At 36.6% G+C, this 4,850-nt stretch overlaps 1 protein-coding gene across 4 annotated transcripts in view; it reads left to right on the top strand.

The window, feature by feature from the left end:
• The window catches only part of arhgef1 (Rho guanine nucleotide exchange factor (GEF) 1), a 56,736-nt gene that overhangs the window by 14,098 nt on the left and 37,788 nt on the right, over nucleotides 1–4,850 (top strand). The window lies entirely within an intron of this gene.

Genomic DNA, 4,850 nt, shown 5'->3' on the forward strand with positions numbered 1-4,850 from the left:
AAGGAAGTCATCACTACTTAAAGTTATTGGGATACATGGCTCAGCAGAGATAAGACTTTTCAATAGTCTAGCTATAGTACTGAACAGAAACCTAGGATTGTTTTTATTCTTTTCTATTAAAGATGAATAATATACAGTTCTAGCTTTACAAAGGGCTTTTTTATGTTAGCAGGCTGTCTCTCCAGGTTAAATAAGATTCTTTTATGTTAGTGGAGCGCCATTTTCTCTCCAGTTTTCTAGATGCCTGTTTTAAAGAACGTAACTGAATTAAACCAAGGAGTTGGCTTCCTCCAATCGATAGCTTTCTTTTTTAGTGAAGCAATTCCATCAAGAGAGGTTTGCATTAAAGTTGTCATAAGTATAAGAGGCTTGTCACTCGAAAGCCTCGATAAGATGCCGACGTCTCCTCTGATGCCTGATGATGAGCGCTAGTGTCGTGGTAGCAATATGCTATGTGTTTACATCCATTGCCCCCATATTTGTAATGAATTATCACAAGAACAAGCATATTCACGTGTGACTTTAATAGTGTTTCTTACTTAATGGAAACACTGCAATTGCAAAACTGTGTTTTTCGACATTAACAGAACATCGACAAAGTTTTGCACATTTGCAATGGAAACACAGCTAGTGTCTTCGATATCTCATGGAATAACTTCTCTGCTGGTTTGTTTGCTTACTGATCAGAGCCATGKCTAGATAAATAGCATAACTTTGCCTCGTGTAAAGACTCAAATCGCCGTTCAGTTGCCTTTTAATCGCTTTGAGCTAACATGAAGACATTCATTCACATTAAGTCTTCTCTTTAAACTTCTTATCTCTGAGAAATTGTCTTATCTGTCATCAAGTCTGTGTTTGTCAAATAAATTAAGACAGTTGTGTTGTCTGGAGGCCTGGTCTGTTAAAGATACTTTAAAGAAGCAAACCTACAAAAACTGTTGAGCTTTTATAAAGTTGAAGGTAAGATAGGAAGTTTATGGAAATGAGATAGAATTTATTTCTTAAAATAATGACCCCAAGGTAAAAAATAAAATAAAATAAAAACAAATATCAAATGCATTTCTCACAATGCATCTACTTGGCGTCTGTAATATGACCCACAGTGTCTGGGAAACACCCACACTTTTTTTTGACATTTCAGAAAGACTGGATCATCAGATAGTGTTCACGTCTCCCTAACTACACAGTTATGTTGACAAAATAGTCTCTTTTTTTATGTCCTCAAGTTTGCCCTCAATCAAGGTCTTTTGTATTATCAGTATCACAGTCAACATGTTTTTAACAATAGTCAGGTGTGTGAGTTATTGCTGGAATCTTTCTGATGTCTGAAAATATTCAGACATAAGAATGAAATGATTCACAATCATCATGAATACATCCTATTGTCCAATACTTTGAGCTCTGGCTTCATAGGGACRGATCAGTGGTCACAATGGAGTGGAGGGATTCTGTTTAACAGATTGGGTTAGATGTCTAAAATATAAAGGCTTAGGTTATACTAAGACTTTGGTTTTGCACAAGTCCAATATGGTTTCAGTTTTACAGCAGAGAAAGAGCATTTGACTTCAATTAAATGTTTGCACAATTTTAACCTGATGATAGTTTAAACTGTGCTGTACAAAACTGCAGATATAGAATTATATTATTGACAGAAAGTTAAGACTCATAAAATTTGAAGACAAAATGAATATGCAAAAGTGTTAGCATTAGCACATTTTATTGTTAAACAATACATCCCGATACATCAATGTAAGGCTAATCTTGAAGATTTTACTTGTTAGTTGTCCAGTTTGAACTTWATCTCCATCATACCCTTAATTTGAGATTTTGCAGTAAGGTATATTTAGACTTTTGCACACATGCACACTTTTAGTTTGTCATCACTTTCTTGGTTGTTCACTGAAAAATCATACAGACTCTATGCTTTTAGGTCTGCTTACATTGCGGTACTGGTTTACTGTCATCTCTGTCAGCTGCAACCAGAGCTGTTTGGTCAAGGTTGAACAAGTCTTAGGTGTGTCCTTGGTTATGCTTTGCTGAATTTTTGAGGCCATGTGTTATTAGTAAGCACTGACAGAACAGAAACTTAAGAGTTCTGGATATTTAAGTACCCGCTTCAGTTACCAACATWTCTTTTGTGTACATAAGTAAACTGTTCTTTTCATCTTTTCAGTGTTGCTACCATGTTTTTCATTTCCTGTTTCACAGTGTTCCTTCTTCTATTTTATTCCTGCCCTCCTTCCCCACATCTCTCTACGACCTGCAGAGACCTGTTTCATTTTAATAAACTCTAGAAACTGTTGCTACTGTCCAGTTTGCCCATTTAAGTCAGATGTTTTTGACACAAGTTTCCAAAATTTGTCATTTTTCTGAGTTTAGAATATTTTAGGGTTATAAGTGTATAGTGATGTTTGAAAGTTTCTTCATTTAAAAAGTTTCAAAAGCAAATTTCATTTACTTTTTAAAAATATATAAAATGGAGATGCATAGATAAATTGGCCTTTGCTTCCTAATTTTGGGAGATTGGCGATCAGACAATATTTAGGAGAAGCCGATCTTATGATCCACCAATCTTATCTACCTCCATAAAGGTCTGAAAATCAGCCACTGGCCCCTTTTGCTCTGCAGTGAGCACTACCTCATCATGTCCAGTTAAAACAAGTTTGAATTGTTTCAAGGGTATTGTTCATTGTTTTTCAATTAAATAAGATTGGAACATTGAAGGTGTATTGTGACCTTCACAACACTTAGTTATAAAAAAATATATGAAAAAACTGGTATCAGCCAAAATCAGAATTGGTATGTCAGACTTTTTAAAGATTGCAGTATTCCGGCCAATCACCAATTGGTGTACCCCAAAAATACAACCTTTTATAATGGCAACACTGTGGTGCTATGAGGGGGTGCAGATGTTTTCTTGTTTTCTTGCTGATCATTTGAAACGGAACAAGACCAAATGAACTCAATTTACAGGCTTTGACYGGTGACAGAAACGGTGACCTWATTTTGGMAGAACGATGGCTCAGTGGTTAGCACCAACGCCTCACAGCAAGAAGGTCCTGGGTTCGATCCCCGGTTCGGACCTGGGGTCTTTCTGTGCAGAGTTTGCATGTTCTCCTTGTGCTTGCGTGGGTTTCCTCCAGGTGCTCTGGTTTCCCCCACCCCCAAAAACGTACAATAGGTTGCCTCCAGGCCTTCCTTGAAAAAGAGATTTGTGATCTCAAAGGGACTTGCCTGGTTAAATAACGGTAGATAATAAAATAATTTTGGCCATGTCRTTTTTAGAAACAGTGGCAGAGAATAGTGACTGTTTTGTGACTATTTTTGTTTTATTTACTTAYTGATAGGAAATTTCAGGCAGTTGCTCTATGACAACCAACCTACATCAAGACAGCATTCAACCCACCTACATCGAGGCAGCATCCATTTGTTTAACTGCTGAGACAGTGTACAGCTGGGTTGGGCCACATTACAGCAAAATGATACTGAGACTGGACAACGTTAAATGGGGCATTACACTTTTTGCTCCTTTAGATGATCTCTATTGGTTCACCACTTCTGCAGAAGCTAGCAATGATCCAGAAAAGATTTTCTGTTTCGCTGTAGATTGATGAATTCCAAACTTTTTACACTGTTTTGTTACCTTTTCTTATTTATTSAGCATCAACAATTTTCAGGCCTTCAGAATTCTCATTTATGTAGACGTGAAACGCAGAAYTAGACCTATTATTCTTTTGATGAAACGATATCATCAAGTTAATAGAAACCACCAGGTTTTAATTTTACTCTTAAATTACCTACACAAATTTGATCAGAAGTTGGTTAATGAGAAATATTTTTAATATTGTTTGATTAAATTTTATTTGTCTAACTGTTAGAGGTTAAAGGTCATATTTCTAAAGAACATTCAAGCATGTCCGAGTTTTTGTTCTTATTAGTTTTTTTTTTTCTTTTTACTACAGCTTACTTACGGACGTGGAAGACTTAAACAGTTTGTAGACATTCTGTTGACCTCCTGCACTTCAGGGCTTCCTCTTTTTCTCACACTCATGTAATCTCTTTTCATCGTTGGTTTGTCTCTGTTTCATTCAGGCTTTGAGTAATTTCCTTTTCTGGTTCTCATATGAACTTAGAGACATGTTGCACAAGAGGTATGTTTGATTTAGTACAGTCTGTCCTGTCTTGTTTTACGGAAAGACTCGGTGGGTTTTTTTTGTTTCATTTTCTCACCTTTTCTCATCTCCTTTCTGCCTGCCTTTTTCTTGCTCTTTTCACATCTGATAGATCATACAGGAAATGGCTCTGATAGTTTCCTGAGGAAATTACACCCACTTCCCGTCTGTATGCCTCTTTATTCACCAGAGCCTCCCCTTTTCTTTTTCTTGTCTATGTTCAGGCGCCTTGGGGTGGAGCTGCTGGAGGGGTGGTGGAATAGCGTTTCTGCTAGGAGTCCCCGGTCACTGTTAATGAGGCTCTCAGGCCTGATTTACGAGGCAGATAAGCTGCAGGGAAATCACAAGATACAGTTTGTCCCTGTGTTGCAAAAATAAATAAATAAATAAATAAATAAATCGTACAACTCATTTATGGACATATTTCTCTGTGTTTCAGCCTCTTATTTACAGAAATTAGTGTTTCATTATGCAGAGCTGTCAGGCGAGCGCCCCTTCTGGTGGGGGAATAAATAGTCATAGAATACAAATAAAGCCTTTTTCCGTTTCTGTCTTCAAGTAATTTTCTATTTTTCTATCTGAAACAGAAAATGAAATGCAATTTTAACATTTTGTTTATCCCCTTTCGACACTAAGAATGATAATGGCTTTGTATTTTAATTTTAATGTCAGTATTTT

Source organism: Austrofundulus limnaeus, unplaced genomic scaffold (assembly GCF_001266775.1).
Source record: "Austrofundulus limnaeus strain Quisiro unplaced genomic scaffold, Austrofundulus_limnaeus-1.0 Scaffold165, whole genome shotgun sequence".
NCBI lineage: Eukaryota > Metazoa > Chordata > Actinopteri > Cyprinodontiformes > Rivulidae > Austrofundulus > Austrofundulus limnaeus.